General features: G+C 48.3%; 1 long non-coding RNA gene across 1 annotated transcript in view; it reads right to left on the bottom strand.

The window, feature by feature from the left end:
- Positions 1 to 15,093: 15,093 nt before the first annotated feature.
- The window catches only part of LOC140394998 (uncharacterized), a 57,303-nt gene continuing 56,212 nt past the window's right edge, over positions 15,094 to 16,184 (bottom strand). The window contains exon 3 of the long non-coding RNA XR_011936091.1: positions 15,094 to 15,371. This is a non-coding gene — a long non-coding RNA (uncharacterized lncRNA). The remainder of the gene's footprint in view (positions 15,372 to 16,184) is intronic.

Here is a 16,184-nt window from a genome sequence, read left to right on the forward strand (position 1 = left end):
CGGACGCTAATGCTATGTATGGGCCTAACATTATTCCTAGGTGGGGCGTTCGATTGCTGGTTCCGTTGCTGGTTCGGGGGGGGGGGGGGGGGGGTCACATTCATGGGCGTAATGTCCCTTTTGTCCACAAATATAGCAACCTCATGGTGCCTGTGGTCTGGGGTGCTGACCTTCATTGCTGCCCTCATTTACCCATGCGGGGTCCTGATGTGTCCTGACTGGGTTCATATTCGCTTCTGCCTTCTCCTGATCTGCCTTTCTATGTAGATTGTTCCCAAGCTCTGGCCAGTCTCTTTAAAACCCACAGTTCACTATGTGTGGCATCTGCAGGGTCATAATTCACACAGGCTTTTTGACCTGCATCTGTGGCGTGGGAGACTAAAGTGCGGGCCCATTTGGTTGTGTTGTCGTTATCTAAGTGTGCGCGAAGCCTAGGGGCACTGGAGGAGAAGTTCGAGTTACCCCCGGGAAATGCCTTTAGATATATGCAGGTGAGGGCTTTTGTGAGGCGACAGGTAAGGGAATTCCCGTTGCTCCCGGCACAAGAAGTTCAAGATAGGGTGATCGCGGGTGTATGGGTCGGGGAGGGCAAGGTGTCGGAAATACACCAGGAGTTGAAAGAAGAGGGGGAAGCGCTGGTAGAAGAGTTGAAGGGTAAATGGGAGGAGGAGCTGGGGGAGGAGATCGAGGAAGGTCTGTGGGCTGATGCCCTAGGTAGGGTTAATTCCTCCTCCTCATGTGCCAGGCTCAGCCTGATACAATTTAAGGTGGTCCACAGAGCGCACTTGACGGGGGCGAGGTTGAGTAGGTTCTTTGGAGTAAAGGACAGATGTGGAAGGTGCTCAGGGAGCCCGGCGAACATGTCCATATGTTTTGGTCATGCCCGGCACTGGAGGGGTTCTGGAGAGGAGTGGCGGGAGCAATATCTCAAGTGGTGAAAGTCCGGGTCAAGCCAAGCTGGGGGCTAGCAATATTTGGAGTAGTGGACGAACCGGGAGTGAAGGAGGCGAAAGAGGCCGGCATTCTGGCCTTTGCGTCCCTAGTAGCCCGGCGAAGGATCTTGCTAATGTGGAAGGAGGCGAAGCCCCCCAGCCTGGAGGCCTGGATAAATGATATGGCTGGGTTCATAAAGTTGGAGAGGATTAAGTTCGCATTGAGAGGGTCTGCGCAGGGGTTCTACAGGCGGTGGCAACCGTTCCTAGACTGTCTCGCGGAGCGTTAGAGGAAGGTGGAAGGTCGGTCAGCAGCAGCAGCAACCTTTGGGGGGGGGGAGGGGGGAAAGGGGGGACTGCCTGGGAGGGTGGATGAGCAAGAGATAACATGAAGGGTTGGGGAAACTGGCACGTACGGGTGAGGGCCAGTGTACAAAGCTGTGTAAATATATCATTTTGCCATGTATATATCTTGCTCTGCGCAATTTCTCGTTTTTTTTTGTTACGAGGGTGGGTGCGGTTATTGTTTGTAAGGGAGAAAAATTTTGTTAAAAAACTTTAATAAATATATTTTTTTTTTAAAATCTAAGTGTGCGCGGACTAAATCCCCAAAGACTGCTTTAAAGTGTATCCAAAGGCGTCCTGCATATGCAGTCAGATGCTCTCCCTTCTTTTGTCTACATCGGTTTAAACCTTCTATGGGGTCTCCTCTGTTGTAACCAATCGCGTCTAAAATAGCTGCCTTCATCTCCTGGAGGCTTCCTCCTCCTACATTCTGTGGATCTGGTAATGCTGAGCTAACGGACGGGTCAAGGCTCATGACTATAAGCTTAACTTCCTCCGGTTCGTCCAGACCGTACATAACCGTTTGCTGTCTTACTCGCTCAAAGAAATTATGCGGGTCTGCTGTGGATTGGAATGGTTCTATTTTGTCGCGTGCATCTCTCAGTTGTGTGATGGTTAGTGGGGTGGTGTAAACAAAATTAGGCTCCTTGCGATCCTGTGACGTGCGCTGTGTGGTGACTGGATTCATGGTGGTGTGTGCTGCCTGTGCAGTCGGTGGTGCAGGTGCTTTCATTTTCGGGGTCTGGGGGGCTCTATTCTGATTCTCAGTGTCTTCTACATATCTATGGGCGATTTCCTTGAGTTCTTGCCAATTGGGGCCATTCTCCTGATCTAAATTCGGTCCAACGGTGTCTCTGAATCCGTTTTGCACTGAAAGCAGTGACTGTAACCTTGACATTTGTTGCCGACATTTGGCGTGGTCTACTGAACTCTGTCTTTGTTCCATTGTGGAATTATGGAGTGCTCGTAAAGCTGCTTTCAAATCTGCGCATTGTTTCTTTAGCTGTTCTACCTGCTGTTCCGTCTCTTCTCGTACCAAAATTACGCGCTGTGTATCTTGGTAGGCCTTATCGTACTGGGTCTGAAAGCTGCTAAGGTGAACCTAAACAAGATTGGTGTGCCCGTTTTACATCAGCCATCTCCTCGTCTATAGCTGCCAACTGTTCCCAGAGTTGCTGATTAATTTTCTCCCATTCACTAAAGTTTCCCTCATTCTTCTCCTCTTTCTCAATTAGCTGTCTGCGGAGCGTCCTCACGACCTCCTCTGTGCCTCGCAATTGTGCCAGACAGGACACAATTACCATCGGCTTACGAACTTTCCCTGCGTTCTTTTTATGTACCTCGGTTAGGTTGTCCCACCATGTTTATCCTATGCTTCTTGTACCTGACTCTTCATTTGAACAAAACTCAGATCAAAGTGGCCATGCTTTCCCCTTCAAATACTTCTGTAATTCCTCTTCCCATATGGGGCACTGCTCTGCTCTACTGGTCGCTGCAACCTCGGGTTCCTGCGGGTTCATTAGGCGTTCCATTGCCTTTGCTAAACATTGCTACTCGTATCTCTTTTCCTACCGTAATCTCTGTTTCTCTACCGTAAATTTGGGACGGGGGTATAAGGCGGCGATTCGAACAGCGGGTATGGTCTAAGCTATTTTCCGGTTCACAATACTCCTGATAGTTTTACGCAACAAAATCTAACGAGGTTACCTTATATCCCTGTTAGTACGCATGCAAGTTAATACACACTTCCGAATCTTGGTGATTTGATCGATACGGGCCTTACACTTGTGGTTTCTTTCACTTTTCCTCAATTGGATTTCTAATGCAAAGTTTTGTGGGTTCTCTCGGAGTGACAAAATCACTTCTAGGTCGAATCCCACCAGAGTCGCCAATAATGTTGCCAAATTAACTAGATATGGCAGTTATTAATAATAATCTTGCTTTTCAGAGTCGCCAGGTATCAAATGAGACCACCACAAGATTTTGCCGGATATCGATCAAAGACCAAACAACCAGTCAGTTAGTTCAAGTTCAATGATTTACACACAAGAATTACTTTGACATGCAACATAAAACACTGCAAGCTAAATTACACATAACACTACAACAACCTGTACTTAACTTCAGGCACCCAGCTTTATGCAGAGGAACAAGGCCTTTGTTCGGATCTTGCATGGCTGGGTCTGGAGAAGTGACTTAGTTTCTGCTGGGCTCATCTGTCTGGTAGCGATCGTTGGTCTTGAACTTGCTTCTGGTCGTGATGCTGCAATTGGTTTTAGGCGTAAGCCGGGGCCAAGAGAGACTGAACACATGGCAGTGTCTCTTTTTATCCTTCGGGGGTTTCACGCTCTTTTGGGCGGTCCTTAGCTGGACCCACTAATTCGGCAGGTTCCGATTACTGCCTTCGATTTTAGCCAATAAAGTGGCGGGTGCCTTGATAGCGGGGCGTGTCCTGAGCGGTCATTGACCTTGACTGTTTGGGCTTCCTGGGTGAAGGGAGTGGCGCCGATGAATCTGTATCTGATACCTGAGTACAAGTCTTTTGTCCTGGGGAAATGGGACATTAGAATGCAAACTGGCTGGGGGTTTCGATCGTGTCTAGTTATCTTTTTTTAAAAAATAATTTTATTAAAGGTTTTCATAAAATATCAATAACAAAATGAGAAAGAAAAAAAAACCCAACAGGGTTAAGTACAAAACACAAGCTAAAAAAGCAACCCACCAAACCCCTCCCCCCCCGTACCTAAATAATAAATGAACATTAACACCCCGACTTAAGACAACAGGTGTATACACCCCCTCAGACCCTTCCAGTGTAAATAACATAAACAAAAATAAAGTAACCCCCCCCCCCCCCCCATGAGCTGCTGCTGCCATTGACCAATGTCTATCGTTCTGCCAGAAAGTCTAAGAACGGTAGCCACCGCCTAAAGAACCCTTGTACCGACCCTCTCAAGGCGAATTTCACCCTCTCCAATTTAATGAACCCTGCCATATCGCTGATCCAGGATTCCACGCTTGGGGGCCTCGTATCTTTCCACTGAAGGAGAATCCTTCGCCGGGCTACCAGGGACGCAAAGGCCAGAATTCCGGCCTCTTTCACCTCCTGCACTCCCGGCTCCTCTGCCACCCCAAATATTGCGAGCCCCCAGCCCGGTTTGACCCTGGATCCTACCACCCTCGACACCGTCCTCGCTACGCCCTTCCAAAATTCCTCCAGCACTGGGCATGCCCAGAACATATGGGTGTGATTTGCTGGGCACCCTGAGCACCTAACACACCTGTCCTCACCCCCAAAGAACCTGCTCATCCTTGTCCCGGTCATGTGTGCCCTGTGCAGCACCTTAAACTGTATGAGGCTGAGCCTCGCGCATGAAGAGGAAGAGTTCACCCTCCCTAGGGCATCTGCCCACGTCCCCTCTTTGATCTCCTCTCCCAACTCCTCCTCCCACTTACCTTTCAATTCCACCACCGAGGCCTCCTCCTCCTCCTGCATCACCTGGTAAGTTTCCGAGATCTCCCCCCCCCCCCCCCCCCCCCCGAGAGCACCCTGTCCTGTACTGTGTGTGGCAGTAGCCGTGGGAATTCCACCACCTGCCGTCTGGCAAACGCCCTTACCTGTACGTACCTGAAGGTGTTCCCCGGGGGGAGCCCGTACTTCTCCTCCAGCTCACCCAAGCTCGCGAACTTCCCGTCCACAAACAGGTCCCCCAACTTTCGTATGCCTGCCCTCCACCTGTTCTTCCTGGGGCGAACCGGTGGTTCCCCCATAATGGGGTCCACGCCGAGGCCCTAACTTCCCCCCTAGTGTCTAGTTATCTAGTGGCAAATATACACTTAAGCTCTGAGTTCGTCTGCATCCTGCATTGACCATATTTCCCGTGATTCTTTGCAAGTGGCCATATTTCCCTTTGTAAGTGGCCATCCCAGATGGTTACAATAGATAGGGAGAAGCTAGTTTCTCTATTGGGGGAGGACAGGAGCCCAGAATAAGGGAGACAGAAGCTTAACATTAGAGGCAGGACTTTCAATGTCAGGAAGCACTCCTCCATGCAAAGGGTATTGAAACTTTGGAACCTTCTCCCCTAAAAAGCAGTTGTGTTTGGAGGACAATTGAAAGCACCAAAACCGAAATTGGTACATTTTTATTAAGCAAGGGTATTGGCAATTAAGGTGAATGGATGGAGCTGTGATACAATCCAGCCATAATTAATTCAATGACCAAATGGGCTCCAAGATCTTTAACAGTCTTTTTCTGTCCCTGTTTGATCACAGACCTGCTCCTTCTCTCCATTTGCGCTCACACAATTTCCAGTGAGTTATTAAACAGTGAATGGGAGTGAGAGTCTATTGCTGATGCTATCCCCCTCCCCTTCTATGCCTCTCGGATACAGAGGATAATTACTCCATCCCAGCTCTCTTTTCACAGATCGGGAATTGTTTGCTCTCTGGACCCAGTAGCAGTACCAAGGAATGTCTTTTTCCATTATGAAAGTGGACGGAGCAGGAGAAGAGGGATCTCTCTTGCTTTTGTTTATTAGTTTGCCAAGAATAGTTTTGCCTTTTAAAAAAGAATACTCGAGGGAAAGTCTCCTTACAATGCAAGCAAATGAGAATGGTATCATCGATTCCTCTGAATTGTACTGGAATGAGATAGGGACTGATTCAATTTGATCAAAAGCCCAACTGCAATAGTTTGAGGTACGACAAACAGTTAGACATTTCCTTTTACTGGGTAAAGTAGATTATGGTTATGCTCCTGGGCTTTGAATCCAAATGCCTGGCTGAATATTCTTGGAAACAAGAGTTGAAATCCCACCACGGAAATTTGAATTTTCGTTTAACCCACTATCAATAAAGCTACATCTGTGTTTCTTACATTACAACAGTCCAAAAGTACTTTGCCAATCATGAAACACTTTGGTATGTCCTAAAGTCACGCGAGGCTCTTAGGTTCTTGCTTTCTTTACTCCACTGTCAAGGGCATTGATCAGAATAAAGCATTGTAGCACAAGGGGCAGCAGGGTAGCACAGTGGTTAGCACAGTTGCTTCACAGCTCCAGGGTACCAGATTCGATTCCCGGCTTGGGTCACTGTCTGTGCGGAGTCGGCACGTTCTCCCCGTGTCTGCGTGGGTTTCCTCCGGGTGCTCCGGTTTCCTCCCACGGTCCAAATATGTGCGGGTTAGGTGGATTGGCCATGCTAAATTGCCCCTAGTGTCCAAAACGTTTAGGTGGGGTTACTGGGTTACGGGGATTGGGTGGAGGTGTGGGGTGTTCTTTCCAAGAGTCGGTGCAGACTCGATGGGCCGAATGGCTTCCTTCTGCACTGTAAATTCTATGGCTATGTCTATTGTTGCTGCTAAAGTGATCACAAGCTGTGGATTATCATAAAAACTGATGTTCTTTGTCGGAAATAAGCTGGCTGTCTTATCCAGTCTAGGGCTTATAGGAACAAGATGAGGCCATTTATCACACCTGTCCGACATTCAGTAAGATTATAGTTGATTTGTGACCTAACTCTATATATGTGACTCCAGTCCCAATCAGCATGATTGACTTTTAGTTGTTCACTGATGTCGTCTGACAAGTTGTTCAGCAACGACCCACATGTAACAATGACAATCTATCCCAATGTGTTTTACAGGAAGCTGAAACAGTCTTATGTCTCGGAAGTATTCTGCGTACAATAAATTATTTTGAATTGCTACGACTGCAGGAAGTACTTCAACCATTTTATGCACAGCAAAATCGAGCAATTAACAAGGTGAGGTTCTTTCTAATTTCCCTTTGCTGCACATGTCCCATTATGGTGTACTGCGCAATTCCTTTAAGATTGTTCCACAGCGTGGGAGCACAGTGGTGCAGTGGTTTGCACCGCTGCCTCACAGCGCTGAGGATCCAGGTTCAATCCCGGCTCTGGGTCACTGACCGTGTGGAGTTTGCACATTCTCCCCATGTTTGCGTGGGTTTCGCCCCCACAACACAATGATGTGCAGGGTAGTTGGATTGGCCACACTAAATTGCCCCTTAATTGGAAAAGATGAATTGGGTACTCTAAATTTATATAAACATTTAAAAAAAGATTGTTCCACAGCTGCACATGCACATTTTATGCACAAGCAATCGCTCCTTGGGCGGGATTCTCTGATCCTGAGGCTAAGTGTTGACGCCGTTGGAAACGTGGTCGTGTTTCTCGACGGCGTCAATACGGCCCCAGGATCAGCAATTCTGGCCCCTATAGGGGGCCAGCAGGGTTCACGCCACTCCAACTGCTGATACGGCCGTGGAATGGGCGGCAGGGGATGCGCGCATGCGCAGTGGGTCTGGCCCGAACCCACGCATGCGCAGTCCCACTGGCGCGATTTCCGCTCATGAGTGGTGTCTCCCTTGCTGGCGCCGGCCCTGACCCAACATGGCGCTGGAATACAGGCGCTAGTGCGGATGAAAGGAGGCCGGGAGACAGAGAGGCCGGCCCGCTGATCGGTGGGTCCCGTTCGTGGGCCTGGCCACATCGGAGGCCCCCCTTGGGGTCGGACCCCCCCCCTCCCCCTCCACAGGCCGCCCCCGGACCCTTCAACGCTGTGGTCCCGCCGGCTCAGAGCATGTTACAATGGCGGCGGCGGGACTCGGGTTTTTCTTTTACGACCACTTGGCCCATCCGGGCTGGAGAATCGCGGGGGGGTCGCGACAGGTGGCGCGCCGAACACGCCGGCCCCAATGGCGCCAATTCTCCGCTCAGCGGAGAATCGCGTCGGGGTGGCGGGCACGATTTGCGTGGTCCCCCGCCGATTCTCCGGCGCGGGGTCGGTGAATCCCGCCCCTTGTGTGTGACCTGTTTGTCCCCCAGTAAGTTCTGAATGAGGGAATGCCGATGTTGGTTGAGAGAGGAATGCTTTTCAGGGCATACAAGGAAACCTCCTGCTCTTCTTCCAATAGTTCCCCTGTGTGATCTTTAACAGAAGCAAATTGGTTTAATGTCTCAGCTGAAGATCATTGCATCAAACTGTGTAGCATTGCCTTACTACTGCCCTGTGTTATGATGTGATAAAAGTACTATTTTTAAGAGTTGTAACTTAATGATGCTGTCCATCACTATCCACGACAAGACAGGATGTGATGTATAGTGCCATGTCTCTGTAGACAGACCACAGCAGAAGTCTACAGGTCAGATGTGTCGACAGAGCCTCCCAGTAATCATTGTCTGTATATAGTCTTATCTTCAAATAAAGAACCCACACCATTGTTTTACCAATCCTTGTCATATGATTAGTATATTTGTGATCGACAGAAGAATGCAACACACTGCACAATTCCTGGAGCAAGCAATTTAGCTGACATGATTTTTTATGAAGATTTGTGTCCCACCAGACCAGTTATCTGGCGCGGCGCACCCCCGCCGTCAGCAGGATCCTCCATCCCGGCAGCTGGCCAATGGGGTTTCACATTGTGGTCACCCCCACGCCGTCAGGACCCCGCCGATGGAGAATTCCACCCCTGAACTTGGGTGTAAGGAGCAGTGTTGTAAAGTTTGCCATTCTAGGCAGCATGGTGGCGCAGTGGTTAGCAATGCTGTCTATGGCGCTGAGGACCTGGGTTCGATCCAGATCCTGGGTCACTGTCTGTGTGGAGTTTGCACATTCTCCCAGTGTCTGCGTGGGCCTCACTCCCCCAACCCAAAGATGTGCAGGGTAGGCCGATTGGCCACGCAAAATTGCCCCTTAATTGGAAAAAAATAATTGGGTACTTTAAATTTATTTTCAAAATGTTTACCATTGCTACAAAATTGAGCAACGTGGTCAATGGTAGCGAGGGTGATTGTAGACTTTAAGATGACTTGGGCACAGTGATGAAATGGGCAGATTTGGTTCAAAATGGAAAAGTGTGAAGTAATGTGCTTTGAGAGAACTAACATGAATAGACGGCCCACTGTATATGACACTATTCCATAGAGTGTAGATAAGCAGATAGAGCTTGGTGTCCATATAAACAAATCCTTTAAGGCAGGGCAAGTTGCCCTATTATGTATTTTCTTTTATTTCCTTTTCTTTTCATGTACTTAATGATCTGTTGAACTGCTGGCAGAAAAATACTTTTCGCTGTATCTTGGTATACGTGACAATAAACAAAATCCAAATCCAATCCATAAGTTGGTTTAAAAAAACAGTATGTGGGTTATTTGACACTGTAACTCGAGGTATACAATATAAAAGCAAAGAGATCATACTAGAACTTTATGAATCACTCAGGTCTCAGCTGGAATTGTACATAGTTCTGGACACCAGGAAAGATGTAAAGGCCCAAGAAAGGAAACAAAGGAGGAATACCAGGATGTAACCAGGGGTGAGGGAGTTTAGTTAAGAGGAGAGGTTGGAAAAGTTTGGACTTTTGTGCTTGGAACAGATAAAACCAAGAGGTGACTTAATAGGTTTTCAGCATGCTGAGAGGTTTTGATAGAGAAGGAGAGTTTTGTGAGGGCCACGAAGAGTCCAACACGAGTTTGTGAGTCAAATGAAATGTAACTTTTTTTTACACAGCACCAGTACTTCGCTACTGGTCTTCCCTCTAGCTGGTACCTAACTGGCTGGCCCTATATATGCAACAGAAAAGGTTAACGATTGCCCCGTTCCCTTTTTGAGGGAGCTCATATTTCCTAAGATCCATGGGGTAACCAATTGTCCTGCCCAATAGGATCTGTGCAGGTTCAACATCCCTCCCCTCCCCTCAAAGTCCAAGGAATCCGCCGAAGACACTGGTGAAGGAGGGCGTCAGACTCTTTTAGCATCAGGCTGGACGTCATGCACCCAAAGTGCCAGATCGGACAGCATATTTCAGGAGGGTGAACGGCACTTCCGAGAAGAATGCTTTAACGGCTGCAAGTCCCTGAGCTGCGGACGTGAGGGCGGATTCACCCTGCGTGTCCATCTTTGTGTTGGAGACGAGGACTTGCGACATCTAAGCATCCCGATTTCCCCGGGGCTCTGTAGTGTCCTGAGTAGGCCGTAAGCACATTGCCAGACAAAGATCCCAAGGGGGAGTATCTGCTGTGGCTGGATCTGGCAATCGCTGTAGTGGGAAAAGCGACCTCCGGGGACTAGGAATCTGCCTAAGAAGCAGCCTCCTGGACCTAATGTGGTCTAGCTGCTTACGTAAAACATGACCCTGGGCTTGCACCTTGTAAGAGATCGGCCTGCCGTCGAAGGATAAAGTCGGAGACCCACTGAGCACCGGTGGCGAAATTGTGAACAAACACCAAGTCACCGGGCTCAAATTGCCTGACAGGTCGGTGCCGAGAGGGGCAACGCTCCTGCTGTTCCTGATTGTGGCTTACCTTTGCGCCAGTGTCCGGGAAAACCATGCTGAGGCAGGTACAAAGTCGCCAGCCCATTAGAGGTTCCATCACTGCTTGCGGAGTGGTCCTATGGCAAAACAAAAAATGAGCCAGACTAGTGTCCATTGATGCCAAGGACTGTTTCTTGAAGTCCCGCTTAAATGTCTGCACCACACACTCTGCCAATCCATTGTGCTTTGCAGGTGTTCAGATCCCATCCTCATCGCCAGTTTTATGAGGGCCTCGAAGAGTCCAACAGAGTTTGAGTCAATCAAAACTTAACTTAGGGCAGCACAGTGGCATAGTGATTAGCACTGCTGCCCCATGGCGCCGAGGACCCGGCTTTGATTCCGGCCCCGGGTCACTGTCCGTATGGAGTTTGCGCCTATGTCGGTGTGGATCTCACCCCTACAACAATTTAATTGCCCCTTAATTTGAAAAAAAATGAATTGGGTACTTTAAATTTATTTAAAAAAATGAAACTTAGCTTTATTTACCCTAACATTTACACAGCCCCAATACTTCACTACAGGCTTTCTCTCCAGCTGGTACCTAACTGGCTGGCTCTGATTTATACAGCAGAAAAGGTTAATGAATGCCCTGCCGCCACATCAAGGGAGCTCACATTACCCATTCTCCAATGACTACAGGTTGTGTCTTCTGCGTGCCCCTGCTTTCAGCAGAAATCTGCTTGCAGGCTTAGTTTCTGTTTGCTGCCTCTTCTGCTTCTTTGACCTGGAATGAGGCCAGGCAATGGGGATGCATTGGTTGGCCTGATACTGGACTGCAGAGGGGTGCTTTCTCATAGCCAGAGGAGGAGCGAGAGGAGTAGTGACTTGGACAATACAACAGCTACCTAGAGGTTGTGGGTCTGGTTGCTGCCCCCTCTGCTTCTTTGATCTGGAATGATGCAAGAGGATGGCCAGCCTACTACAGAGCTGAAGAAGGGGGAAGGTCTGCTCTTGCAGTTTGCTGGTACTTATGTTGTAATATTAACTGTTTATTGACTTTTGACTGTTTCATATTTAGAAGTGTGAGTTGCTTGCTCCTGCCTCTTTATTCCTGCAGCCTGGACCTTGGACCGGGTGTTGTCAGGTGATCAGATGCCAGTATTGCAGATATGGAGGGATGACAGCCCAATTCCACTGAACAACTTCAATGCTGTGTCGAGATACCTTGTGGACTAATGGGAACTTTATTGTGTGGGTGACTATTTACTGCTCCTGGTTTGGAAACTGTGGAAAATGCTGGTGCTTTTTTGTACTGTTGTTTGTTTATATTTCATGTTTGGACATTATGGACTGGATTCTCCGCCGGCGGGATGCTCCATTTTGCTGGCAGCCCGGGGGTTTCCCGACAGCGTGGGTCTTCCCCACAATGGGAAACCCCTTTGACCAGCCAGCATAACAGAGCATCCTGCCGGCGTGCTGAAACAGAAATATAGCATGGTGGGGCGGAGAGTCCAGCCCTGTATGCTTGTTATTACAATGTTGTTGTTTACTATTTATTGCCTGGAGGTTGTGGGCTTGTCTGCTGCAGCCCCTCTTGCTTCTTTTTTAAAATTTAAAGTGCCCAATTTTTTTTATTTCCAATTAATGGGCAAATTAGCGTGGCCAATCCACCTACCTGCACATCTTTGGATTGTTGGGGTGAGACCCACATAAACAAGGGGAGAATGTGCAAACTCCACACGGACAGTGATCCAGAGCCGGGATCGAACCTGGGACCTCGGCGCCGTGAGACTGCAGGGGTAACCCACTGCACCACCGGGGACGGGATCGAATGCTAATCACTGCACCATCGTGCCGCCCACACCCCTCTTGCTTCTGATGGCTTGGAATTTCTGGAATCACTGCCAGTGCTGGAGAGCAGGATGGGATGCTGCTCTCTCTCTCCCACCATGCTCTGTGTCGGTGTGACTTTTCTGGTGGATTGGTTTTGTGAATTTTCACTGATGCGGGTCTACTGCTGGGGCTGCGGGAGGGAGGGCTCCCGGAAAGGGGTGCCCCCTTACTCTTTTGCCGTGCCCTGTGGCCGGGTGCTGTGGGAGGAGGCGGGAGAGGTGGTTGATTTAGATGCTGCTACCTTCATTGTATTGCAATGAATTGGTTCATGTCATTGTACTGTGATTTGTCTTCTTTGTAAAGGTGGAATGCTGGTGACCTTATTGTATTCTTGACTGTTTATTGTTTTATGTAATTGTTTTGTGATTACTTTGGTTTTTTTTGTACAAAGGAACTGTCAATAAACTGAAATAAATCCATGGGGGTAACCAATTGTCCCTACCCAATAGGATAGGTTACAACAGAGAGAGAAACTATTTCCTCTGGCAAGTGAGCCAATAAGCTGAGGTCATAGATTTCAAATCACTGTCAAAAGATCTAGAGAGATAATGAGGAGAAACCTATTCACTCAGGGAGTTGTCAGATCTGGAATGAAAAGGTGATGGCAGCTGAGGGACTTGGACAGGTGATCATGGATAAGGAATTTGCTAAATATCTCATGATGTGGGGCTAAGTATAACCGCTTTGTCAAGAAGCCAACACAATGGGTTGAATAACCTCCTTCCATGACGTAAGTTTCTGTGATTCTAACCTCCTGACTCACAGTCAAGAGCATGACCAGCAGAGCCCTGCTGACTGCTGAATATTGAGTCCCTTTCGAATGTGGGTAAGCATACCAGCCCCATGCTTAATTCACATCCAGATAGTTTGCACATTATCCCCGTGTTTGCGTGGGTTTCGCCCTCACAACCCAAAAGATGTGCAGGCTAGGTGGATTGGCCACGCTAAATTGCCCCTTGGAAAAAATGAACTGGGTACTCTAAAATTCAAAAAAATAAAATTCACATCCAGATTAAAATCAGGCCAAATTGAACTTTCAAAGGTTTCAGGTTGGAATTTCCTCTTAGAAATAGGTGCCATTTTGGGCAGATTTTGATCACTTGCTTAGTCGAAAGAAACTTGCAATAATATAAAATTTTTCACAACCTCATGACAACCCAAAGCACTTTAAAGCTCCAACAACACTCAAGAAGCTCGACACCATTCAAGCTCAACACCATTCAGGACATAGAGTAGCCCGCTTGATTGGGACCCCATCCACCAACTTAAACATTCACTCATTCCACCACTGATGCACAGTGGCAGCCATGTATGCCATCTACAAGGTGCACTGCAGCACCTTCCAAATCCGCGACCTCTATCACCTTGAAGGACACGTGCAGCAGAGGCACCACAACCTGAAGGTTCCCCTCCAAGTCACTCACCATCTTTTGAAAAATAAGTATCCAATTATTGTTTTTTCCAATTAAAGGGCAATTCAGCGTGGCCAATCTACCTACCCTGCATATCTTTGGGTTGTGGGGGGAGGTAAGACCCACAAAGGCACACACTGTACATGGATAGTGACCCAGGGCCGGGATTGATCCTGGGTCTTTGGCGCCATAAGGCAACAGTACTAACCACTGCGCCACCATGCCGCCTTAAGTCACTCACCATCCTGACTTGGACGTATATCACCGTTCCTTCACTGTCACTGGGTCAAAATGCTGGAACTCCATCACTAACAGGGGTACCTACCGCACATGGACTGCAGCAGTTCAAGAAGGCGGCTCACCATCATCTTGTCAAGAGATGGCCATATATACTGGACTAGCCAGCGATATCCATACCATATGAAAAATGCAAATACTGTTGTGATGTAGGAAACATGGCAACTAACTTTCACACAGAAAGATCCCACAAGCGACAATGAGATAATGACCACTTAATCTGTTTAGTAAAAGCAAAATTGTATGGATGCTAGAAATCTGAAATAAAAACAAAGTTCTGGAAATATTCAGCATCGGTGGAGAGTGAAAGAGTTTATGTTTTGAGTTGAATGTGACTGTTCTTCAGAACTAATTGATTAGTCTGTTTAGTGCCATTGATTGAGGAATAAATGTTGGTCCAGGGCACTGGGAAGAGTTTCCCTGCTCTTCTTCAAATAGTGGCCACAGGACTTCCTGTGATTGTGATCTTGATTTAAGTCCTATTCAAAAGATGACACATCTGACAGTGCAGCTGCCCCTCAGTTTTAAACTGGGAGTGTCTGATTGGATTATTGAGTCACATCTCTGGAGTGGGTCTTGAATCCCCAAGAGCATTACCCACTAAACGACTGTTGGCATCTCCTTGTCTAAGTATGTACGACTCGCCTCCCATTGACCGTTCTACCCTCTAAAAACCTTTTCAAAAATAAAGTTAGCGTACCCAATTCTTTTTTTTCCAATTAGTATGGCCAATCCACCTGTACATCTTTTTGCATTGTGGGGGTGGGACCCATGCAGACACGGGGGAGAATGTGCAAACTCCACACGGACAGTGACCCAGGTCTGGGAGCGACCCCCCCCCTCCCTCCCACCCCCCCCCCCCCCCCCCCCCCCCCTTGGGGGGCTGTTCTCGGGGCCGTGACTACCCTTTGAAAACTTGAGAGGTCACCCAAAGCTCTGCTGCCTGTGTCCTAACTCTCGCCGAGTCCCAGTCACCCATCATCACCATCCTCACTGAGCATCATTAGCTCCTGTTTAAGCACTGTCTTGATTTTAAAATTCTCATTTTTGTTACCCTTCATTTCCTCGGCCTTACTGATTTCTGCAATCTCCTCCAGACCTACAACCCTCGGAGGTCTCTGTGCTCCTCCAATTATGGCCTCCCGAGTATCCCAGATTTTAAGCGAAATACAGACAAAAAATGCTGGAAATCGCAGCAGGTCCAGCAGCATCTGTGGAGAGAGAAACAAGAGCTAACGTTTAAGTCCGTGTGACTCTTCTATGGAACCTAACTTTAAGTGGTTCACCTTTGATGGCTGTACCTTCAGCTGTTGCTCCGGAATCCTCTCCCTGAACCTCTCTCTTTTCTTTTAAAACCTATCTTGTTGACCAAGCTTTTGGTTCACCAGACTTAATGGCTGGACATCTCCAGCCATTGGGATTCACTTTTCCCCCTGGCAGCGCACCCCAGGGGTTTGCTGGCGGCGTGGGGGTGGCTTCAATGGGAAATCCCATTGACAAACGGCGGGAAGAGAGAATGCCGCCGTCAGGGAACAGCGCACCGCCGAGGAACACACGGCTGGGGGACCGGAGAATCCCTCCCAACATCTCCTCATGCGGCTCAGTGTCAAATGTTGCTTTATAGTGCCTCTGTGAAGCACCTAGGGACATTTAATCATGTTAAATTAAATATATAGATGTAAGTTGTTGTCGGTCAGGGTGATTAGTTGGCAATGACTGTGGGAAAATCCGCATTCCAAAGTAACCCAACTGTTCGAGCTGAAGTAGGAAGAAGTGGATAGAGCTTGATCAAGACTGAATCCAGAAATCAGAAAAGCCTCTCTTCTTGGGTTACACGATTAATCTGTCTACTAATATTGTACTTGCCCATTCGTTTCCCCCAACCCCCCCCCCCCGCCCCACCCCCCCCACCCCCCCACCGCCATCCTGCCCGCTCCCATAGCTTAGTGAAAAAAGTTTACAGACGTTAATTCTTTCGAGACACAAGTGGCCATTTGTTATTCAAGTTCAGACACAAGAAAAGG

Source organism: Scyliorhinus torazame, chromosome 18 (assembly GCF_047496885.1).
Source record: "Scyliorhinus torazame isolate Kashiwa2021f chromosome 18, sScyTor2.1, whole genome shotgun sequence".
NCBI lineage: Eukaryota > Metazoa > Chordata > Chondrichthyes > Carcharhiniformes > Scyliorhinidae > Scyliorhinus > Scyliorhinus torazame.